This window comes from Bubalus bubalis, chromosome 1 (genome assembly GCF_019923935.1).
Source record: "Bubalus bubalis isolate 160015118507 breed Murrah chromosome 1, NDDB_SH_1, whole genome shotgun sequence".
Taxonomy (NCBI): domain Eukaryota; kingdom Metazoa; phylum Chordata; class Mammalia; order Artiodactyla; family Bovidae; genus Bubalus; species Bubalus bubalis.
The window spans coordinates 184,565,369-184,591,549 of NC_059157.1; positions in this window are offsets into that span (position 1 = coordinate 184,565,369).

The window sequence follows — 26,181 nt, forward strand, 5'->3', positions numbered from 1 at the left end:
TGAAGTGAAATATCTGAGTCTTAATTGTTCACTGTTAACTATTTTATGAAAAGATGAATGAAAATGCCAGCAAACCTGATGAAGGTCCTCATATGATTTGGGCTCCTCTCCTAAAAAGTGTCTTTGCTTCATTCAAAATGTTATCACATGAGTGCATTGGATAGTCCACAGAGTCTGGACATGGTCTTTAAGGATTTCTCATTTTATGTCCAAATTTCACAGTAGCCAAAGCCATCTCAAATGTCTAGAAGGGATTGGAAAAGCCACCTTCTCTACAGAGTTTGTTTTAGAAGAACCCCCACTATTAGAATATTATGCTTCCATTAGATGCTGCTTCAGTGGTGTTGCCACCAGTTCCCCAGTCAAAAATGTAATGGAACAAAAAGTATCGCCTTTTTCATGAAGTGTGATTTCCAGAATTTTCTATTTCAGCCCCATTGTTTAGGGAGTTTATTGTCAACTTACAGATAATCAATCAAATTCAAGAGAAAGTAGACCCCAAGTTAATAAAATGATTGGGATGGGAAGTATTAAACCTGAAAAGAGGTTTAATTTTGGATTTTAAAGAAAGAGGTTGTCTTCTGTGGGGTCACTTCTCCTTTCCCTTGGGTCTTGGTGTGCACAAGATTTTGTGCATGCCCTTCAAGAGTGGAGTCTCTGTTTCCCCTGGTCCTGTGGAAGTCCTTAACCAAATCCTGCTGGCCTTCAAAGTAAAGTTCCCTGGGGATTCCCAGTCCCATTGCTGGAGCCCCAGGCTGGGAGCCTAACATGGGGCTCAGAACCTTCACAACAGTGGGGAGAACTTCTTTGGCATTATTGTTCTCCAGTTTGTGGGTTGCCCACCAGCAGGTATGGGATTTGATTTTATTGTGATTGTGCCCCTCCTACCATCTTGTTTCTGCTTTTCTTTTGTCTTTGGATGTGGGGTATCTTTTTTTAGTGGATTCCTGTGTCCTCTGGTTGTTCAACAGATAGTTGTGATTTTGGTGCTCTCACAAGAGTAGGGGAGTGCATGGCCTTCTCTAAACAGGTTTCATTAGCGACTCGTTTTTTTTTTTTTTTTTTAAGATGGTACTTATGAGTAAAATTATATGGTATCTGTCTTTCTCTAGCTCACATATTTCACTTAATGTAATACCCTCAAGGTCTATCTATGTTGTGACAGATGGCAAGATTTAATTCCTTTTTATGGCTGTATATATAATTTTTCACTATACATACCACATCTTCTTTACCCATTCATCCATCAGTCAACCCTTAGATTGTTTCCAGATCTTGGTTACCATAAATAATGCTGCAATGAACATTGGGGTGCATATGTTTTTTCAAATTACTGTTTTTGTTTTCTTTGAGTATACTGCCAGAAGAGGAACAGACAGTTAAATCCCTAATTTTTTGAGTAATCTCCCTAATGGCTTCCATAGTGGCTGCACCAATTTACATTCCAAGCAACAGTGCAGGGTTCCCTTTTATCCACATCTTCAACCAACGCTTGTTATTTGTTGTCTTTTTGATGATTATTACTGTGACTGATGTGAGGTGACACTACATTTTGATTTTGATACGCATTTGTCTAATCATCAGTGGTGTTGAATACCTTTTCATGTGCCTATTGACCATTTGTATGTCTTCTTTGGAAAAATGACTATTCAGATCCTTTGGCCATTTCTAAATTGTGTTGTTTGGTTTTATGGTTTTTGAATTGTATGAGTTCTTTATATACCTTAGATTCTTGAGTTCTAAAATGGGGATAAAAACAATGGGGGATGCCACTCTTCAGCATATTGTGAGCATTAAATGAGATCAAATTTAAATTACATTAAATAGTCTATGTGATGTGTTTAGCTCTGTGACAGTAAGGGTTCAGTACTGCTTTATAAAATTGGTACATGCTTAATGGATCAGTTGTGGCTACATTCACCAGATCATATGTACATTTCTTTGAAACTATTCGGAGAAGGTAATGGCACCCCACTCCAGTACTCTTGCCTGGAAAATCCCATGAACGGAGGAGCCTGGTGGGCTGCAGTCCATGGGGTCACTAGGAGTCGGACACGACTGAGCGACTTCACTTTCACTTTTCACTTGCATGCATTGGAGTAGGAAATGGCAACCCACTCCAGTGTTCTTGCCTGGAGAGTCCCAGGGACGGGGGAGCCTGGTGGGCTGCCATCTCTGGGGTCGCACAGAGTTGGACACGACTGAAGCGACTCAGCAGCAGTAGCAGTTGAAACTATTATGCAGTAGAAAATGTGGTGGTGGAAGTGTAGAGTAAAAGTTAGCTTATCTCTTGGCTTGTGTTCCCAGGTGGTGCAGTGGTAAAGAATCTGCCTGCCAATGCAAAAGAAGCTGGAGATGCAGGCTCAATCCCTGGGTTGGGAAGATCCCCTGGAGAAAGGAAATGGCAACCCACTCCAGCATTCTTGCCTGGAAAATTCTATGGACAGAGAATTGGGGCTGGATACAGTCCATGGGGTCACATGCAAAGAGTCAGACATGACTGAGTGACTGAGCATGCACACATGGTGGTTTGGGTCAGAAGTTATTCAAGATGTTAGCTTCAACTTCTGGACTTGACAGCTTACCACTGGATTCACTATGGAATTGGAAAATCATTCTGTTCCTTACAGAGCATCCTGCCCTGGCAATGGGAAGGAAGCTCTTTTTCCAACAGAGGAGAATCAGCAACACATGGTGCTCCTTGGGCAACTGCCTACCTGGAGTCTAGAGCAAGGAAAAGGGGACACAAATGTTACTGAGTCTAAGCTTGGTCTGCTTGCCAAATAACAGGCCAATTAACTGAGAGATGAAATGTTGAGGCAAGGAATATGACTTTATTTGGAAAGCCAGCTGACTGAGAAGATGGCAGACTAATGTCTCAAAATAACCATCTTGGCAGGGTCTGGATGCCAGTTTCTTTTATAGGACAGAGATGGGGCAGTAAAGATCATTACCTTACAAATATCTCCTGGCATGGCCAACCTAAGGGAGGGATTGTGTTAATCTCTTCAGGTAGAGAGGCAGGGTCAAGAAGCAACAGTTAGAACCTTACATGGAAAAACTGACTGGTTCAAAATTGGGAAAGGAGTATAACAAGGCTGTATATTTTCACTCTGCTTATTTAACTTATATGAAAAGTACATCATGTGAAATGCCTGGCTTGATGACTCACAAGGTGGAATCAAGATTGCCAGGAGAAATATCAACAATCTCAGATATGCAGATGATACCTCTTTAATGGCAGAAAGTGAAGAGGAACTAAAGAACCTCTTGATGAAGGTGAAAGAGGAAAGTGAAAAAGCTGACTTGAAACTCAACATTCAAAAAACTAAGATCATGGCATCCAATCCCATCACTTTATGGCAAATAAAAGGGGGAAAAATGGAAACAGTAACAAACTTTATTTTCTTGGGTTCCAGAATCACTGCAGTCATGGGACTGCAGCCATGAAATAAAAAGATGCTTGCTCCTTGGAAGAAAAGCTGTGACAAACCTAGACAGCATATTAAAAAGCAGAGACATCATTTTGCTGACAAAGGTCCATATAGTCAAAGCTATGGTTTTTCCAGTAGTCATGTATTGATATGAGAGTTGGACCATAAAGAAGACTGAATGCTGAAGAATCGATGCTTTTGAATTGTAGTCCTGGAGGACTCTTGCGAGTCCCTTGGACAGCAAGGAGATCAAACTAGTCAATCCTTAAGGAAATAAACCCTGAATATTCATTGGAAGGACTGATGCTGAAGTTAAAAGTTCCAATATTTTGGCCACTTGATGCATAGTGTCAACTCATTGGAAAAGACCCTGATGGTGGGAAAAGGAGAAGAAGGTGACAGAGGATGAGATGGTTGGATAGCACCAGAGACTCAAAGGACATGAATTTAAGCAAAATTTGGGGGATATTGCAGGACATGTGAGCCTGGTGCGCTACAGTCCATGGCATCACAAAGAGTGGGACATAACTTAGTGACTAAACAACAACTGAGGGCCAGGGTTCCCTTAGGCAGGTCATGATTTATGATTATAATAACAAAAGCAATGAAAAACAAAGGTTAAAGTCAAAGAAACAGCTCCATCATGGAGTCAGAATTGGCTCTTACCTGCAACACGAAGAAGAATTCCAAAGACAGGGGATCACAGACCAGGGTCCAGGCCCATCTGCACCTCTGGAGTCTTGAGTTGCAAGTACAAATCCCTGACAGCAGAGTGTCCTGTGGCTTTTAAATTCAAGCATGAAAACAGAAGTCTGACTGTCTTCCAGTAGATGGCTTGAGTTTCGGTTCCTCAAGTCATAAGGTCATAAGGATCTGCGAGGGGCCCCTGTGTGAGGTCATGACTCTGGCTCTGGGGTAGAAAGGGGAGGCCTCCTGGCTCTTCTGCTTTGTGGTTGTGTGGCTCCTCTGTTGTCCTCCACTATCTCCTGGAATTTGCTCAGATTCATGTCCATGGAATTGGTGATGCCTTCCAACCATCTCATCCTCTGCTGTTCCCTTCTTCTTTGGCCTTCAATCTTTCCCAGCATCAGGGTCTTTTCCACTGAGTCAGCTCTTTTCATCAGGTGACCTAAGTATTGGAGCTTCAGCATCAGTCCTTCCAATGAATATTCAGGGTTGATTTCCTTTAGGACTGACTGGTTTGATCTTCTTGCTGTCCAGGGGACTCTCAGGAGTCTTTTCCAGCTCATAGTTTGAAGTCATTAATTCTTCAGTGCTCAGCCTTTTTTATAGTCCAATTTTCACATCTGTACATGACTACTGGAACAACCACAGTTTTGACTATATAGACCTTTGTTGGTAAAGTGATGTTTCTGCTTTTGAATATGCTGTCTAGGTTTGTCATAGCTTTCCTTCCAAGGAGCAAGTGTCTTTTAATTTCATAGGGCAGTCACTGCCCACAGTGATTTTGGAGCCAAAGAAAATAAAATGTGTCACTGATTCCACTTTTCCCCATCTATTTGTCATGAAGAGATGGGACCAGATGGCATGATCTTAGTATTTTGAATGTTGCATTTTAAGGCAGCTTTTTCACTCTCTTACACCGTCATCAAGCAGCTCTTTAGTTCCTCTTCAGTGTCTACCATTAGAGTGGTATCATCTGCATATCTGAGGTTTTGATCTTGATTCCAGCTTGTGATTCCTTCAGCCCAGCATTTTTCATGATGTACTCTGCACATAAGTTAAATAAACAGGGTGACAATATACAGCCTTGTCATACTCCTTTCCCAATTTTGAACCAGTCATTGTTCCATGTTCAGTTCTAACTGTTGCTTCTTGACCTGCACATAGGTTTCTTAGCAGATAGGTAAGGTTCTCTGGTACTTCCATCTCACTAAGAATTTTCCAGTTTGTTGTGTTTCACACAGTCAAAGGCTTTAGCATAGTCGAAGAAACAGCAGTAAATGTTTTTCTGGAATTCCTTTGCTTTCTCCATGATCAATGAATGTTGCTGCTGCGTCACTTCAGTCATGCCCGACTCTGTGTGACCCCATAGACGGCAGCCCAACAGGCTCCCCCATTCCTGGGATTCTCCAGGCAAGAACACTGGAGTAGGTTGCCATTTCCTTCTCCAAAGCATGAAAGCGAAAAGTGAAACAGAAGTTGCTGAGTCATGTCCGACTCTTCGCGACCCCATGGACTGCAGCCTACCAGGCTCCTCCCTTCATGGGATTTGCCAGGCAAGAGTACTGGAGTGGGGTGCCATTGCCTTCTCCCAACGAATGTTACCTGGGAATAAAGAGATGCCTTTAGTTGTCTCTGTCTCCATCTGTTTCTGCCTGTCTTAGTAATGCAGCAATAGAAGCCAGGGGGCAGGGGCAAATTGTACCACCCTGCAGAAGACCCAATTAAGTGTGCACATGCATAATATCAATCCATGGAAAGTCAAGAACTTTCTTGAAGGGTTAAAGTCCCCGTAAAGAGTGGGTGTAAATTATGTTGGAATATCAATAAACAAGGACTCATATGAACAAAGCCTGTAAGTCTGCACCAAGTGCCCTTAAGCTATTACATGTGCTCTCCACCACTGGGGTCCCTTCAACATTAGAGTCACTCTAAAGAAATGATCAATATAATACATGTTCATGGTAAAACAAAAGATTCAAACGGATGAGTCAAAATTCACTTTCTCTTGCCAATTCTTTCCCCCGTCTTTAGAAGTAACCATTTAATAATGGCTAATATTAGTGATTTATTCATAATTAATAAAAAACTATTAAAATAGTTTTTGTATATTCTTCTGGAATTCATATATATATATAGTATATAAATTAAAAATCAAATTGTAAAATGTTTAAGAAGACTATGTATAGTGCAGTAAATATAGTATAGTGTGGACTTTATTTTCTACTCTTCTTTTCTTTCTACTTAAAATATCCAGGCAATCTTTCCATATCAGCACATATAAATCTTTTGGATTTTTTGGGAAAAAAACAGCATAGTATCATTACTATGTTGACTTAACCAGGTTTATACTGTAGACCTTGGGGGCAGTTTCTACTTATTTGCTATAGCAAATAGTGCTACTATAAACATTTTTGAGCAGTCATTTTTTTAATTAAAAAATTTTGATTAACGTATAGTTGATTTACAATGTTCTGCTAGTTTCTAGTGAACAGCACCATGATTCAGTTATATATATATATACACATATTCTTTTCTATTATGGTTTATTATGGGATATTGAATATAGTTCCCTGTGCTATACAGAAGGACCTTATTGTTTATGTATTTTATATTATATTGTTTTAATTTTGATTGGAATATATTTGGTTTACAATGTTGCATTAGTTTCAGGTGTACAGCAAAGTGAATCAGTTATATATATATATACATTGTTGTTGTTTAGACACTAAGTCATGTCCCACTCTTTTGGGACATCATGGATTGTAGCCCACCAGGCTCCTCTGTCCATAGGATTTCCCAAGCAAGAATACTGGAGTGGGTTATCATTTCCTTCTCTAAAGGATCTTCCAGATCTAGAGATCAAACCTGTGTCTCCTACATTGTCAGGCAGATTCTTTACCACTGAGCCACCAGGGAAGTCCATATGTATTCATATATCCACTCTTTTTTGTTTAAATATTATTTTTCCATATAGATCATTGGAGAATATTGAGTAGAGTTCCCTACTATACAGTAGGTGTTTATTAGTTGTCTATTTTATATATAGTATTGTGTATATGTCAATCCCCATTTCCCAATTTATCCCTCCTTTCCTTCTCTTTCCCCCTGGTAATCATACACTTGTTTTCTACATCTGTGACTTTATTTCTGTTTTGTAAGTAAGTTCATTTATACTGTTTTTTTTTTTTTGTTGTTGTTGTTGTTTTAGATTCCACATGTAAGTGATATGATACTTATCTTTCTCTGTCTGACTTACTTCACTTGTAATGGTCTCTAGGTCCATCCATGGTTGCTGCAAATGGCATTATTTTATTCTTTTATGGTTGAATAATATTCTGTTGTATGTATGTACCACATATACTTTATCCATTTATCTGTCAATGGACATTTAGATTGCTTCCATGTCCTGGCTATTGTAAATAGTGCTGAAATGAACATCAGAGTTCATGTAGCATGTTTTTCTCCATATATATGCCCAGGAGTGGGGCTTCTGGATCACATGATAACTTTACTTTTAACTTTTTTTTTTTTTTAATTTTTGGCTGCACTGCCTGGGGTGTGAGATCTTAGTTTCCCAACTAGGGATCAAACCAGCGCTCTCTGAATTGGAAGCAAGGAGTCTTAATCACTGGACTGCCAGGAAATCCTCTATTTTTAGCCTTTTAAGGAACCTCCATACTGCTTTTCACAGTGACTGTACCTGCTTACATTCCCACCAACAGTGTAGGAGGGTTCCCTTTTCTCCACACCCTCTCCAGCAATATATTTGTAGACTTTTTGGTGGTGGCCATTCTGACTGGTGTGAGACGGTACCTCATTGCAGTTTTGATTTGCATTTCCCTGATGATTAGTAATGTTGAGCATCTTTTTATGTGCCCATTGGCCATCTGTATGTCTTCTTTGCATAGAATAAATTCTTAAGGAATATTTTAAGAATTTAAACTGTGCTAGTTTGTACATTTTAAATATATGTTGCCAAATTTCCCCACAGATATTGTACTTACACTGCAGCCCACGCTGTATGAGAATGCTTGTTTCTCATACCTAAACTTTAAATTTTTGCCAACATTGAAAAGAAAGCATTTTAATTATTTTTATCTTAGTTTCTGTAATTATGAGCCAGCTTGAGACTATTTTCCTATGCTTTCATGTCAACTACCTATTTAAATCCTGTTTTTTTCCCCCAACTATTGGGTGGCTCCTTACTGATTTTTAAAAGCTCTTTTCATAGTGAAGAATAAGCTCTTGTGTACATTGTTGTTCAGTTGCCAAGTCATGTCTGACTTTGCGACCCCATGAACTGTAGCATGCCAGGCTTCCCTGTCCTTCACCATATCCCAGAGTTTGCTCAAACTCATGTCCATTGAGTTGGTGATGCCATCCAACCATCTCATCCTCTGCTGCCCCTTTCTCCTGTGGCCTTCAATCTTTCTCAGCATCAGGGTCTTTTCCAATGAGTTGGCTCTTTCCATCAGGTGGCCAAAGTATTGGAGCTTCATCATCAGCATCCGTCCTTCCAGTGAATATTCAGGGTACATTTTCTTTAGGATTGAATAGTTTGATCTTTCTGTCCAAGAAACTCTCAAGAGTCTTCTCCAGCACCACAATTGGAAACCATCAGTTCTTCGGTGCTCAGCCTTCTTTATGGTCTCACATCCATACATGACTACTGGAAAAACCATAGCTTTGACATCAGCAAAGTGATATCTTTGCTTTTTAATATCGTGTCTAGGTGTGCCATAGCTTTTCTTCCAAGGAGCAAGTGTCTTTCAATTTCATGGCTGCAGTCACCATCCGCAGTGATTTTGGAGCCCAGGAAAACAAAATCTGCCACTGTTTTTACTTTATCCCCATCTATTTGCCATGAAGTGATGGGACTGGATGCCATGATCTTAGTTGTTTGAATGTTGAGTTTTAAGCCAGCCTTTTCACTGTCCTCTTTCACCCTCATCAAGAGGCTCTTCAGTTCCTCTTCATTTCCTGCCATTAGAATGGTACATACAGCATGCATATGGAGAATAACTTAATCATTTGCCATTTATCATCTGACTTTAGTTAGGATTTTTTTTTTTTCCTCACACATAAGTTGGAAAGGGTCACAGAGTTAAATTATCAGCATGTTTTATGGCTGCTGGGCTCAGTCAGGGAGGACCTTTTCTTGAGGTTGAACTTGTGCTTTGGTGGTGGGTGTACAAAGTCTTGTGGTTGGAAAAGCAGCTGAGTTATTATAGAAGAATGACTTCTTCCCTTACCTTATCACTCTGGGGAAATTTTAGGAAGTCTAACCAAAATATCTCCACCATTTTTTTCCCCCAGAAATGCTTCTGGGTCTGTGGTTATCAGCTGACTGCAGGAGCACACCCATGTAGGTATCTCTTTTGGGAATGACATCTTGCTCTGCCTGACTTACTGAATGTCATGGGATGTGGGCTTTTGGTCCCAGTTAATAGGGCAAGCTCTGCTTGACCCAGCTTCTGAGTTTTCTGCTGAGATAGCTGCTTGGGTGGAAATCGCAAAGAATACGTGCAGAGGGTGTGGCACTGAAAACGTCTTCCTTTTCCTCTGTAAGCTCTGGGGACAACCCAAAGGATGCCAGTGGAGACAAATCCAGAAACATTGTTCCAATTAGTGACTCAGACTCTCTCTTTGCCAGATATGAAATGATGGGCTAACAAACCATAATCTCCAAAGCTTTCCAATCTTGTATTATTTTGTATGATTCATTCAGATTGTTTGCTTATGAAGTATTTCTGTTGTTGTTCAGTTGCTCAGTTGGATCCTACTCTTTGTGACCCCACGGACTGTAGCACTCCAGGTTTTTCTGTCCTTCACCATCTCCTGGAGTTTGCTCAAACTCATGTTCATTGAGTTGGTGATGCCATCCAACCATTTCATCCTGTTGCCTTCTTCTCCCTCTACCTTCAATATTTCCCAGCATCAAGGTCTTTCCCAGTGAGTCAGCTCTTTACATCAGGTGGCCAAAGTATTGGAGCTCCTCCTCCTGGGTCATCCAGAAAGATACGACTCTGGGTTTACTGCCATGTGAATAATCACAATTGTCTGTTGCTGGGGATGTGACCTCATGAATTAGTTCCTGGCTCCTTGAGAAGTATCCGTTTCACTGGGTGGTAACTGGGCAGTACTGATTCATCTCAGCTTCCTGCATTCCAGCCCCTGCCCAGCCCCTATTAACCTGGCTTCCCTGGTGGCTCAGATGGTAAAGCATCTGTCTGCAATGCAGGAGACCCGGGTTCGATCCCTGGGTTGAGAAGATCCCCTGGAGAAGGAAATGGCAGCCCACTCCAATATTCTTGCCTGGAAAATCCCATGGACGGTGGAGCTTGGTAGGCTACTGTCCATGGGGTCGCAAAGAGTCAGACATGACTGAGTGAAGGGAAGATCAAAGAGATGGATTGATCTGGGCTTGGATTGAATACAACTTGATTCTTTTCTGTGTAAGTTTAGTGCCAATATTCCCACCCATTTCTTTATTCAAGTGTTTCAGAAGGTGTGGTGGCTCAGCAGGAACTCTCTGCAAAGCAGGGTAGCTGGTGGCTGGTGAGTGATTCAAGTTCAACATCTTGAGTTGTGAAGTTTGGGGTGTCACCATTGAGCACTCCTCAACCCCTAGAAGTGATCCAGGCCACTTCTAGTTTCAGTGTGAGCTCTTCCTTGATCCATCCTCTTTTTAAAAATATTTTTATTGGAGTACAGATGATTTACAATGTTGTGTTAGCTTCTGCTGCACAGAAAAGTGAATCAGTTAAACATATAGATATATCCACCCCTTTCTAGGGCTTCCTGGGTGACTCAGATGCTAAAGAATCTTCCTGCAGTACAGGAGACCCATGTTCAATCCCCAGGTCAGGAAGATCCCCTGGAGAAGGGAATGGCAACCCACTCCAATATTCTTGCCTGAGAATCCCATGGACAGAGGAGCCTGGTGGGCTACAGTCCACGGGTAGCAAAGAGTTAGGCATGACTGAGCGACTAAAACACACACACACACTCCTTTCTAGATTCTTTTCCCAGTGCTTTCTTTTTTTAGGGGTGGGGGATTGGACCATGGGACACACCAAATCTTGGTTCCCTGACCAGGGATTGAACCCATGCCCCCTGAAGTGGAAGTGTGGAGTCTCAACCACTGGACCACCAGGGCAGTTCCGGGTCCGTCCTTTTGAAGGTAGACTGCACCTCCAGTGTGTCCACCTTAGACCCTAGGGGGCTGGAAGGCTGCTGGTGTTACAGCAGGCAGGTAGCTAGGTCTGAGCCAGAGAAAAGGGGACGGGGCCAGGCAGCAGGAAATCACACAATTTGTAAACAGTGAGGGTCCATGGGCAGAGAGAGGAAAGCAGGAACCTTCAGACTGACTGGAAGCTGCATATTTTGGGTGATAAGGGTCCAAGTAGCAAAAGCAGTGGAAGGGCAGGAATCTTCTGTGTCTAAATGTAATCTTTTGCTCACTGTGATCTCATTATAGTAAGACTTGCATGCTCAGTCTCTAAGTCATGTCTGATTCTTTGCAGCACCATGGACTATAGCCCGCCAGGCTTCTCTGTCCATGGAATTCTCCAGGCAAGAATACTGGAGTGGATTGCCATTCTCTTCTCCAGGGGACCTTCCTAACCCAGGGATCGAACCCATGTCTCCTGAGTCTCCTGCATTGGCAGGTGGGTTCTTTACCACTGAGCCACTTAAAGAAGCCCTGAGAGTGTATCTTTGCTCAAATAAGCTTTCACTTTACTTTCTCAACCTCTTTGCTTCATCTCTGAATTCTTTCTCAATGAAGAAGAACCTCAAATTCACCTGCAATACTAGAACCTGGGGGCTGAAAACGTGTGGAGCTACAAGGAGAAGGGAAGGGGTGCAGGTTGTGAGCCTGGTGTTCACCTGCTCCCTTGATCTGGTCCACAGTGTTAGGGGCCATCTACCTTGATGACATCTTGCTCCTTCCATCCCTGTCTGCATACTTCTACCAACCCTGCACTGTATTGTTCTAAAACCTTACTGACCTGGCTTCAGAGATCAAGTTCAAGCTCTCAATCTAGTCCCAACCTGTGCCCCTGATTTATCTCCCACTCTGGACTAACACAGACCTTCTCCTTGAGCCTGGATATTCAAGTGACAACCCCCATCACAAGCATACCTGCTCAGGTGCACACATCCATACCCACTTGTTCACCATCATCTGTCTCCAGAACTTCCCCAGGTGAAACGCTGTCCCCATTAAATACTAACTCTCCATTTCCCCTACCCAGCCCCTGGCAACCGCCCTTCTACTTCCTGTCTAGATGAATCTGACTGCTCTAGGTACCATATCGGAGAAGGCAATGGCACCCCACTCCAGTACTCTTTCCTGGAAAACCCCATGGTTGGAGGAGCCTGGTGGGCTACAGTCCATGGGGTTGCACAGAGTCAGACACAACTGAAGTGACTTAGCAGCAGCAGTAGCAGGTACCATATAGAAGTGGGATCAAGCAGTATTTATCCTTTTGTGAGCTGCTTATTGCAGTAAACATTTTAAAACACCTCTCCACCATGGACTGGGTAAGAATTCCCACACCTGGGGTCAGAATCGCTGGGTCATTGGGGTGATTTGAGAATTCACCTGCAATGCATAAGACACAGGAGACTTGGGTTCGATCCCTGGGTCAGGAAGCTGCTTTGGAGGAGGAAATGGCAACCTACTCCAATATTCTTGCCTGGAGAATCCCACAGACAGAGGAGCCTGGCGGACTAGTCCGTGGGGTGGCAAAGAGTCCGACACAATTTAGGAGCTAAACAACAACAATGGAGTGATTTGGCTTAATATGCCTAAACCAGGAACAGCCTGTGCCTCAGAAAGTGCCCCTGCCATTACTCCCACCAGCAGAGCCAGTACAAGGTCCAGGGAGCCCCACACCCTTGCCAGTTCTTGGTATCAGTCAGCTTTTGAATTAATTCCAGGTTGAGAGGTGTAAAGTGATTTTCAGTGGTATTAATTTGCATTTCTCTGCCTACTAAGGATTTTGAGCACCCCTTCAAGTGCAGGGGACTTCCACAGCTTCCTGCCTGTAAGTTGTTTTTAACCCCTTTTCTATCAGGGTTGTTAAGATTTTTCTTTTGCTTGCAGACATTTCTTGTTCCACATTTTTAATACCTTGTTGATTTATTTCTTTCAAAATCTTCTCTCACTTTGTTACCTATTATCTTAGTCTATGATGATCTTTCTTGACCAAAAGTCCTTCATTTTCTTTCTTTGTTTTTGGCCGTGATATTTGGCTTATGGGATCTTAACTCCCTGACCAGGGATCAAATTCATGCCCCCTGCAGTGGAAATGCAAAGTCCTAACCACTGGACCAACAGGGAAGTCCCCATAGTCCTTCATTTTCATGTCATCAAACTTACCAGCTTTTCTGTGCACCTGAAGTTCTGCTTAAGAAGTCCTACCTTACGGGTCAATCATTAAGGTACTCTCTTATCTTTCTCTACTAACTTCATAGTTTTACCTTTCTCATGTCAGTGTTGAATCAATCTAGAGCTCACATTATTTGTATATTAGATAGAAATTTGATTTTATTTTGCTTGATACCCTTACAATTTCCACAGTACTATCAACTAAACAATCTGCTCTTTCCTTTTTTTTTTTAAATTTTATTTTATTTTTAAACTTTACATAATTGTATTAGTTTTGCCAAATATCAAAATGAATCCGCCACAGGTATACATGTGTAATCTGCTCTTTCCTAATTGGTTTTCTCTAACAATGGGACTGAGCACACACAGAGAAAGAAAGAAAGAAAAAAAAAAAGAATTCCCATATAGACCCAGGTTTTACTCAGGGCTGTCTATTCTGTCCCTTTTGATTCATTTTCTATTTTTGTGCTTCAGTTCAGTTCAGTTCAGTCACTCAGTTGTGTCCGACTCTTTGCAGCCCCATGGACTGTAGCAGGCTTGCCTGTCCATCACCAACTCCTGGAGCTTGTTTTAAACTCATGTCCATCAAGTTGGTGATGCCATCCAACCATCCCATCCTCTGCTGTTCCCTTCTCCTCCTGCCCTCAGTCTTTCCTAGAAAAGAATGTCAGCTCTTCACATCAGGTGGCCAAAGTATTGGAGCTTCAGCTTCAGCATCAGTTCTTCCAACGAATATTCAGGACTAATTTCCTTTAGGATTGACTGATTTGATCTCCTTGCAATCCAACGGACTCTCAAGAGTCTTCTCCAGCACCATAGTTCAAAAGCATAAGTTCTTTGGCACTCAACTTTTTTTAGGGTCCAACACTCACATCCATACATGACTACTGGAAAAACATTACTTTTGACATCAGCAAAGTGATATCTTTGCTTTTTGGTCATAGCTTTTCTAAAGAGACAAGTATCCTTTAACTTCATGGCTGCAGTCACCATCTACAGTGATTTTGGAGACCAGGAAAATAAAGTCTGTCACTGTTTCCATTGTTTCCCCATTTATTTGCCATGAAGTGATGGGACCAGATGCCATTATCTCAGTTTTTTGAATGTTGAGTTTTAAGCCAACTTTTCCACTCTCCTTTTTCACTTTGAGAGGCTCTGTAGTTCCTCTTCACTTTCTGACATAAGGATGGTGTCATCTGCATATCTGAGGTTATTGATATTTTTCCCGGCAATCTTGATTCCAGCTTGTGCTTCATCCAGCCCAGCATTTCTCACGATGTACTCTGCATATGAGTTAAATAAGCAGGGTGACAATATGTAGCTTTGACATACTCCCTTCTCAATTTGGAACCAGTCTGTTGTTCCATGTCCAGTTCTAACTGTTGCTTCTTGACCTGCATACAGATTTCTCAGGAGGCAGGTCAGGTGTTTGGTATTCCCATCTCTTGAAGAATTTTCCACAGTTTGTTGTGATCCAAACAGCTTTGGCATGGTCAATAAAGCAGAAGTTGATGTTTTTCTGCAACTCTCTTGCTTTTTCTATGATCCAGCAGATGTTGGCTATTTGATCTCTGGTTCCTCTGCCTTTCCAGCTTGAACATCTGGAAGTTCTTGGTTCAGGTACTGTTGAAGCCTTACTTGAAGAATTTTGAGCATTAGTTTGCTAGTGTGTGAGATGAGTGCAATTTGTAGTAGTCTGAACATTCTTTGGCATTGTCTTTCTTTGGGATTGGAATGAAAACTGACTTTTTCCAGTCCTGTGGCCACTACTGAGTTTTCCAAATTTGCTGGCATATTGGGTGCAGCACTTTCAAAGCATCATCTTTTAAGATTTAAAAGATCTCAACTGGAATTCCATCACCTCCATTAGCTTTGTTCTTAGTCATGCTTTCTAAGACCCACTTGACTTCCCATTCTAGGATGTCTGGCTCTAGGTGAGTGATCACACCATTGTGATTATCTGGGTCATTAAGATCTTTTTTGTATAGTTCTTCTGTGTATTCTTGTCACCTCTTCTTAATATCTTCTGCTTCTGTTAGGTCCATACTGTTTCTGTCCGTTATTGTGCCCATCTTTGCATGAAATCTCTCCTTGCTATTCTTTGGCACTCTGCATTCAGATGGGTATATCTTTCCTTTTCTCTTTTGCCTTTCACTTCTCTTCTTTTCTCAGCTATTTGTAAGGCCTCCTCTGACAACCATTTTGCCTTTTTGCATTTCTTTTTCTTGGGGATCACTGCCTCCTGCACCTCAATGTGATGAACCTTGGGCCATAGTTCTTCAGGCACTCTATCAGATCTAATCCTTTGAATCTATTTGTCACTTCCTCTTTATGATGTAAGGGATTTGATTTAGGTCATACCTGAATGGTATAGTGGTTTTCCCTAATTTCTTCAATTTAAGTCTGAATTTGGCAATAAGGAGTTCATTATCTGAGCCACAGTCAGCTTCTGGATTTGTTTTTGCTGACTGTATGGATCTTCTCCATCTTTGGCTGCAAAGAATGTAATCAATCTGCTTTTGGTATTGCCCATCTGGTGACATCCATGCATAGAGTTGTCTCTTGTGTTGTTGGAAGAGGGTGTTTGCTATGACCAGTGTGTTCTCTTGGTAAAACTATTTTGTACTCCGAGACCAAACCTACCTGTTACTCCAGGTATTTCTTGACTTCCTGCTTTTGCATTCTGGTCCCCTATGATGGTGTTAGTTCTAGAAGGTCTTGTAGGTCATCATAGAACCATTCAACTTCAGCTTCTTTGGCATTTGTGGTTGGGGCATACACTTGGATTACTGTGATATTGAATGGCTTGCCTTGGAAACGAACAGAGATCATTCTGTCATTTTTGAGACTGCACCCAAGTACTGAATTTCAGACTCTTTCATTGACTATGATGGCTACTCCATTTCTTCTAAAGGATTCTTGCCCACAGTAGTGGATATAATGGTCATCTGAGTTAAATCCACCCATTTCATTCCATTTTAGTTCACTGATTCCTAGAATGTGTATTTCACTCTTGCCGTCTCCTGTTTGACCATTTCCAATTTACCTTGATTCATGGAGCTAACGTTCCAGGTTCCTATGCAATATTGTTCTTTACAGCATTGGACTTTACTTCTACCACCAGTCATATCCACAACTGGGTGTTGTTTTTGCTTTGGCTCCACCTCTTCATTCTTTCTGGAGTTATTTCTCCACTGATCTCCAGTAGCTTATTGGGCACCTACTGACCAGAGGAGTTTATCTTTCAGTGTCCTATCTTTTTGTGTTTTCATAATGTTCATGGGGTTCTCAAGGCAAGAATACTGAAGTGGTTTGCCATTCCCTTCTCCAGTGGGCCGACCACATTTTGTCAGATCTCTCCACCATGACCTGTCCATCTTGGGTGCCTATGGCACACTTTTTTATTGCTCTAACTTTGAGGTATGTCTTTGTATTTACTTGGCCAAGCCCACTATTTTACTGATTTTTCAAAGTTGACTTAGCATTTACAAACCTTTATTCCTCCATATAATCTTCAAATGGTTGTTGAGATTCCACCTGGCTGGAGTTTTCATTCACTTTGCATGCATTTACAGGTTAAGGCAAGGAGAAAGACACTTTCCCCCCCCCCTAGTGTTTTCCTATCTGAGTTATCTTTCATGGCTTCTTGACCCCTTCACACCCAGTGATAAAGTAGAGAGTGAAGCCTGAGGGCATTCCTGCCCCAGAAGGGAGCATGGCTCTCTTGGTCTGAATAATCCATCAGAATGGGTTTCCAGAGGCCCCAAAGGGAAATTTGGATGCTGTTTTCTCCCAGGATCCCTGTCTCCATCTGAGGGAGGTGGGGGTTGGAGGTATGTTACAGAAAGCTCGGCTTCTCTGTACATCAGTGTTGAATCAAATTCTTGGAGACAGACTTTTGGGTGTAGTAGAAAAGGAGAATCTAGACAGCATATTAAAAAACAGAGACATTACTGTGCCGACCAAGGTCTGTCTAGTGATCGATGCAAAGAAATAGAGGAAAACAATGGAATGGGAAAGACTAGAGATCTCTTCAAGAAAATTAGAGATACCAAGGGAACATTTCATGCAAAGATGGGCTTGATAAAAGACAGAAATGGTATGGACCCAACAGAAGCAGAAGATATTAAGAAGAGGTGGCAAGAATACACAGAAGCACTGTACAAAAAAGATCTTCACGACCCAGATAATCACGATGGTGTGATCATTGACCTAGAGCCAGACATCCTGGAATGTGAAGTCAAGTGGGCCTTAGAAAGCATCACTACGAACAAAGCTAGTGGAGGTGATGGAATTCCAGTTGAGCTATTTCAAATCCTGAAAGATGATGTTGTGAAAGTGCTGCACTCAATATGCCAGCAAATTTGGAAAACTCAGCAGTGGCCACAGGACTGGCAAAGGTCAGTTTTCATTCCAACCCCAAAGAAAGTGAATGCCAAAGAATGCTCATACTACCACACAATTGCACTCATCTCACACGCTAGTAAAGTAATGCTCAAAATTCTCCAAGCCAGGCTTCAGCAATACGTGAACCGTGAACTTCCTGATGTTCAAGCGGGTTTTAGAAAAGGCAGAGGAACCAGAGATCAAATTGCCAACATCTGCTGGATCATTGAAAAAGCAAGAGAGTTCCAGAAAAACATCTATTTCTGCTTTATTGACTATGCCAAAGCCTTTGACTGTGTGGATCACAATAAACTGTGGAAAATTCTGAAAGAGATGGGAATACCAGACCACCTGACCTGCCTCTTGAGAAATTTGTATGCAGGTCAGGAAGCAACAGTTAGAACTGGACATGGAACAACAGACTGATTCCAAATAGGAAAAGGAGTACGTCAAGACTGTATATTGTCACCCTGCTTATTTAACTTATACGCAGAGTACATCATGAGAAATGCTGGGCTGGAAGAAGCACAAGCTGCAATCAAGATTGCTGGGAGAAATATCAGTCACCTCAGATATGCAGATGACACCACCCTTATGGCAGAAAGTGAAGAGGAACTAAAAAGCCTCTTGATGGAGGTGAAAGAGGAGAGTGAAAAAGTTGGCTTAAAGCTCCACATTCAGAAAACGAAGATCATGGCATCTGGTCCTATCACTGCATGGGAAATAGATGTGGAAACAGTGCCAGACTTTATTTTTTGGGGGCTGCAAAATACTGCAGATGGTGATTGCAGCCATGAAATTAAAAGACACTTACTCCTTGGAAGAAAAATTATGATCAACCTAGATAGCATATTGAAAAGCAGAGACATTACTTTGCCATCACAGGTCCATCTAGTCAAGGCTATGATTTTTCCAGTATGTATGGCTGTGAGAGTTGGACTGTGAAGGAAGCTGAGAGCCGAAGAATTGATGCTTTTGAACTGTGGTGTTGGGGAAGACTCTTGAGAGTCCCTTGGACTGCAAGGAGATCCAACCAGTCCATTCTGAAGGAGATCAGCCCTAGGATTTCTTTGGAGGGAATGATGCTGAAGCTGAAACTCCAGTACTTTGGCCACCTCATGCGAAGAGTTGACTCATTGGAAAAGACTCTGATGCTGGGAGGGATTGGGGGGCAGAAGGAGAAGGGGATGACAGAGGATGAGATGGCTGGATGGCATCACTGACTCGATGGACGTGAGTCTGAGTGAATTCCGGGAGTTGGTGATGGACAGGGAGGCCTGGCGTGCTGCGATTCATGGGGTCGCAGAAAGTTGGACACGACTGAGCGACTGAACTGAACTGAACTGAGTCAAAGCTATCATTTTTCCAGTGGTCGTGTGTAGATGTGAAAGCTGAATCATAAAGAAAACTGAGTGCCAATGAATTAATGCTTTTGAACTGTGGCATTGGAGAAGACTCTTGAGAGTGCCTTGCACTCAATCAATCCTAAAGGAGATCAGTCCTGAATATTCATTGGAAGGACTGATGCTGAAACTGAAGCTCCAATACTTTGGCCATCTGATATGAAAAGATGACTCATTAGAAAAGACCCTAATGCTTGGACATGACTGAGCAACTGAACTGAACTGAACTGATTACTTTGGCAGAGCAAGAGGGAAACAGTGGGCTTCTGCCTCAAAAAACTGTGTCCCAACCTGGGAGTATCTGATGAAGGGTTTTATAATGAAGATTCAAATGTGGGGTCACTAAGATTTGAACAGGGTCTCAGGCGGTTGGTCTCCTAATTTTGATGAGTTCTATGGTTCCTTTAATCTCATCTCAGATGGTTTCTTGGCTGCTCCTCCCTTGATTGTTGTTGCTGTTCAGTCACTATGTCATGTCCGACTCTGAAACTCCATGGACTGCGGCAAGCCATGCTCCCCTGTCCTTCACTACCTCCTGGAGTTTGCACACATTTATGTCCAATGAGTCAGTGACGCTATCCAACCATCTCATCTTCTGTTGCCCTCTTTTCCTCCTGCCCTTAATCTTTCCCAGCCTCAGGATGTTTTCCAGTGAGTCAGCTCTTCACATCAGGTAGCCAAAGTATTGGAGCCTCAACTGTTTAAATCTGCCCTTTGGAATTCAGGGAAGGTCATGGAGGCTGGAGTCTTGCCAAATGAAATGGGGAACAAAAAAGAGACCTACGTGCCTGGGAGCCCCACAGGACCCTGCTCGGTTTCAAGTGGAGGGGACTTGGATCCTGTTCCTCTTTCACCTCCAACATCCTCAGCCTCATAACGGCTTGTGTTCTCCGTGTGTCTCTCAGCTCATTGATGTCAGTCACCGCCAGGTGCCTTGGAACCCCAAGTCATTCCTGTCTCCCTCATTCTGAGCACCCTACAGAAGACAAGTAAAACTTTGGACCCAAAACACACAAACAACACAGAAGAATGAGGAAAAGCAGGTGATTCAGTGATGACCCTTGAAAAATGAGAATAGCCTGGAAAGAGTTAACTGTTTTCATGGCCTTGAGCCTGGCAGCATGCCAAGACCCATGGAAAAGACAAAACTCCTGTAAAAATCTTGATTCTTTCTTTCCTGAATAGTCAGAGAACAGAGGCAGGTGAAATCACAGGCACTGGTGAGTGATGGGTGATCTTGGGAAGGAAGGGACCAGAGGGAGGGTGTCCCCAGTTCTCAGCAGAAGCTTCACCATCCTGCCTGATCCCTGAACCGACCAGAGAGGGATAGAGCCCAGCTAAGGGAAAGGACATCAGCTGAGGAAATCAGCACCTGCTGGAGACAGAGTGCAGTCTGAGTCCAAAGCCATGAATTACCTCTCCTCAGACAGCCATCCACATCCATCAGAGGACTCAGTCTCCAAAACACAAGGCTAACAATGTCCAGGATATCATACACAGCCCTTTGTTTGTTTTGAATGTTTATTTATTTGGCTGCATCAGATCTTAGCTGTGGCAAGCAGGGTCCTCCTTGCGTCATGCAGGATCTTTCACTGCAGCTCATAGACTCTCTTGTTGAAGTGCTTGGGCTCAATAGTTGTGGTGCATGGGCTTAGATGCACTCTGGCAAGTGAGATCTTAGTTCTCTAACTGAGGATTGAACCCATGTCTGTCCACTGTATTGTAAGGTACACTCTCAACCACTGGACCACTAGGGAAGTCCTGACACGCAATCTTTTGGAGTTTATTTCCTTGGCTCTATTTTCACACACTCCTCCCCATAACACCTAAGTTTTTATGAGATTATTTAAAATTTCTGGATGTCACTATTTTGCCAAGATTTTCCTTTATATAAGTGATTCTCAGTGTCAGGACCACATTTCTGTCCCCTGGGACGCCTCCCCCCCCCCCCCCCCCCAAGAGATTCCCAGTCAGTCCTTCTTGACAGCAGCCCCAGCATCTCCTGGTACTAACACCTCCCGTGGTGCTTCTGCTGTGCATCTCGGGCCAGAGTATCCCCTCTTCCCAGTTCCTGGGGTCCTGCCCCACCTAGCTCAACCACTGCTCCCAGAGAAGGCCCCTGTTCTGGTCCCTGACCACTGCTGAGACCAAAAAATTCTCTTTAGATTCAGGGCACTTGTCAAGATTTCTGACTAAAAATGAATGTACAATACTAAATGTGTCCACCAGACATGCTAGTGTATAGGGAAAAAGCAAAGTGATGTTCCTTTTCCAGTAAAGAAAGTAGTGCAGTCACCTGAGTCACTTTGCTGGCCTCTCCCAGCCCTTGCTGAAGTTCTTCTGCTCAGCCTCTCCCAACACCAAAAGGGAAAGGTGATCAGGAGAGATGACAGGTGACTGTCAGGCTACCAATGAGAGCCTCTCTTGAGACTGAAGAAAAAGAACGTACTTGGTCAGACAGAGGTGAGGCCATATCTGTAAGGTCGAGTAGCCCCGGGGCTGGTAACTGTTGGGAGCTCAGTGTGTGGTGGTAAACCAACACTGAGGCTGGGGAGCAAAGTGAGGAAAGGAGCATAGGCCAAAATCCCTGGGGCCGCAGAAAGGGAGTGGCTCCTGACAACTCCTCAGCTCCTGGGACGGCCAGTCACATTCCTAATCCATTTTTTCACTGGATCTGATGTTCCTTCCAACCAAACCGGTCCTGCCCAATACAAGTAAAAAAAAAAAAACTCTGAAAACAGTAAATGCTGTTTACAATGCTTAGAATCATATAATGAATGTAAATGTTCTATTCCTTTTAAAAGCTGATTTTTATGGTAAGTATTTTTTTTTAAATTTTATTTTATTTTTAAACTTTACATAATTGTGTTAGTTTTGCCAAATATCAAAATGAATCCGCCACAGGTATACATGTGTTGCCCATCCTGAACCCTCCTCCCTCCTCCCTCCCCATACCCTCCCTCTGGGTCGTCCCAGTGCACTAGCCCCAAGCATCCAGTATCGTGCATCGAACCTGGACTGGCAACTCGTTTCACACATGATATCATACATGTTTCAATGCCATTCTCCCAAATCTTCCCACCCTCTCCCTCTCCCACAGAGTCCATAAGACTGTTCTATACATCAGTGTCTCTTTTGCTGTCTCGTACACAGGGCTATTGTTACCATCTTTCTAAATTCCATATATATGCGTTATTATACTCTATTGGTGTTTCTATTTCTGGCTTACTTCACTCTGTATAATAGGCTCCAGTTTCATCCACCTCATTAGAACTGGTGCAAATGTATTCTTTTTAATGGCTGAGTAATACTCCATTGTGTATATGTACCATAGCTTTCTTATCCATTCATCTGCTGACGGACATCCAGGTTGCTTCCATGTCCTGGCTATTATAAACAGTGCTGCGATGAACATTGGGGTACACGTGTCTCTTTCCCTTCTGGTTTTCTCAGTGTGTATGCCCAGCAGTGGGATTGCTGGGTCATAAGGCAGTTCTATTTCCAGTTTTTTAAGGAATCTCCACACTGTTCTCCATAGTGGTTGTACTAGTTTGCATTCCCACCAACAGTGTAAGAGGGTTCCCTTTTCTCCACACCCTCTCCAGCACTTATTACTTGTAGACTTTTGGATCGCAGCCATTCTGACTGGTGGTAAGTATTTTTAAACATACATTCCTGCTGATTTAAAAAGATGTATCACTTTTGAGTTTTTTCTTTGGTTGAGTTAGGGATCATAATATGACTTAATTTGTCATAAGCCACTTCAAACTAATATTAACTTAATTCTAGTAAAATGTAGAAATTTGTCCCCTTCTCCTTAAAAAAATTTTTTTTTTTGGTCTGCACTGGGCCTTAGTTGTAGCAAGTGGGACTTTGATCTTTGTAGAGGCTTCCTAGGTGGCTCAGTGGTAAAGAATCTGCCTGCCAATGCAGGAGCTACAGGAGATGTGGGCTTAATTCCTTGGTTGGGAAGATACCCTGAAGAAGAAAATGGCAACCCACTCCAGTATTCTTGCCTGGGAAATCCCATGCACAGAGGAGCCTGGAGGGCTATGGTCCATGGGGTTGCAAAGAGTTGGACATGACTGATCATGTACACACACACACAGACACACACATACACACACACACACACAGGAATCTTTAGGTCCTTCATGCAGGATCTAGTTTCCTGACCAGAGATTGAACCCAGGCACCATGTGTGTCCCTGCCTTCTTTTTTTTAATCCCTCTTCTAATTGTCTCAGATGCTAAAGCGTCTGCCTGCAATTCAGGAGACCTGGGTTTGATCCCTGGGTTGGGAAGATTCCCTGGAGAAGGAAATGGCAACCCACTTCAGTATTTCTGCCTGGGAATTTCCATGAACAGAGGAACCTGGTGGGCTACAGTCCATGGGGTCACAAAGAGTCGGACACAACTGAGTGACTTTACTTTCACTTCCAATTGTACTGTTGTTGTCTTATACATTAAATTTATAGAAGTTAGAAATCCAACAATACAATGTTAGAGTGATGGTTTTGTAGAGTCTGTGTCTATTGAAGAAGTTAAGAGGCTAAATAAGAAAAAATATGTTTATAGACTTTAAGCTCCATATTTACCATTTTGTGAGCTATTAATTTCTTTCCCTGGATTGTTTACCAGCTGGTGCCATTTTCTTTCAGCCTGAGGAACTTCCTTTAGTATTTCCTGTAATGTAGTCTGCTAGCAATGGATTCTTTGTTCATCTGGAAATATCTTTATTTTACTTTCATTTTCGAAGAAGACATTTGTTGGATATAGAATTCTCTGCCCCCCACCAGTTTTACTGAGATACAGTTTACATCTAACAGTTGTATTAGTTTTAGTTGTGCATGCTGATTTGATGTGTGTATATATTGCAAAATGGTTACTGCAATAGTTAGAATTCTTGATTGATAGGTTTTTTTTTTTTTTTTTTGTTTTAAGTACATTGAATATGTCATTCTCCAGCTTTCTGGCTTTCTCTTGTTAGATGAAGATGCCCATCAATCATGTTGATGCTCTTCTGTTCATGAATTATTTTTCTCTTTTTTAAATTATTTTCTTTTTTAAAAAAATTTATTCTTGCACTGGGTCTTCCTTGCTGTGCTGGGGCTTTCTCTAGTCGCAGCATGTGGGAGTTACTCTTCGTTGTGGTGCATGGGCTTCTCTTGTTACTGAGCACAGTTTCTAGGTGCTCTGGCTTCAGAAATTGCAGCCTAGGGACTCAGTAGTTTTGCTGTGTGGCTCTAGGGTGCATGGGCTTCAGTAGTTGTGGCATACAGGCTCAGTGGTTGTGGCACACGGACTTAATTGCTCCGTGGCATGTAGATTCTTCCCAGACCTGGGATCGAATCCGTGTCCCCTGCATTGGCAGGTGGATTTCTATCCACTGCACTACCATAGATGTCCTCTCTTGATACTTTCAAGATTTTCTCTTTGCCTTTCTACAATTCAACTATGCAGTATTTGAATTTATCCTACTTAGTATTCATCAGACTTCTTGCATATGTAGATGTTGTTGATTGAATATTTGTTGAATATTCACTGAATTCATATATTGAAATCTAATTTCCTATGTGATGGTATTTGGAGGTGGGGCTTTTGGGAGGTAATTAGGTGACTGATGCCTTCATCAGAAGAGGCCAGAGCACTAGCTTTCCCTTTTTCTGCCACCTGAGGATACAACAGGAAGTTTTATCTCATCAGAACCCAGTGGTGCTGGAGCCCTGATTTGGATGCCATGTTCCAGAATTGTGAAAAATAAATGCATGATAATAAGTTGCCCAGTTCATAGTAATTGATTCAGCACACTGAATTAAGATGGTAAATTAATGCTTTTCTCATAAATTCTGGAAAATTTTGATTGTTGTTCCTTCAATTTTTTTCTACTTCTCCTTCCTGTTTTTTTTTTTTTTTTTTTTTTTAACCCTTTCTGTGATTCTCACTGAGTGTAGATGTTATGCTTGATGGTTACTCACAGGTCTCTGAGGCTCTGTTAATTTTTACTTAATATTTTTTCTCTCTATTCTTCGTATTGGAAATTTCTATTCCTCTATCTTCAAGTCCACAGAAACTTTTTCTTCCATCTCAAATCTGTTATTGAGTCCTCTTGGTGAAAGTTTCATTTCGGTTATTGGATTTTTCACCTCCAGAACTTCTTTGTTGTTTTTTATTTATAATTTCTACTTCTTATTGAAAATATCCATTTGTTGATTCATTGTCATAATTTCCTTTAAATTTTTACACCTGGTTTTCTTTAGTTCCTTGATTTATTTATAATAGCTACTTTTGAGTCTTTGTCAGCTAAACACAGCCACCACCACCACTAATGAGTAGCTATAAAAAACAAAAAAAGACAACGGATCAAGTCCCTTGGGATCAAAAAACAAAAAAGTAATAGAACATTTAATTCTTTGGGCATCCCTGGTGGCTCAGATGGTAAAGAATCTGACTGCAATGCAGATTCCTGTGGAGACCTGGGTTTGATCCCTGGGTCAGGAAGATCCCCTGGAGAAGGGAATGGCTACCCACTCCAGTATTCTTGCCTGGAGAATTCCAAGGAAAGAGGAGCCTGATGGGCTAGAGTCCATTGGGTCGCAAAGAGCTGGATACTACTGAGTGACTAGCACCATCCCCAGTGACAGCTTTTATTAAATATTTTTCTTCTGGAGTATGGGTCACTGTTTTATTTACTTTTTGTAATTTTGTGTTGAAAACTTGACTTCTGAGATTGCATATTGTATCAACTCTGAATTCTGATTTTCTCCCTAAACGTTTTTATTGGTCTTTTTTCCTTGTTTCTTTGTTTATGACGTATTTGGGCTAACTCTGCGAATCAACTCCTGGTCCCCCTGCCTTGTGGCATCCAGCTGTTA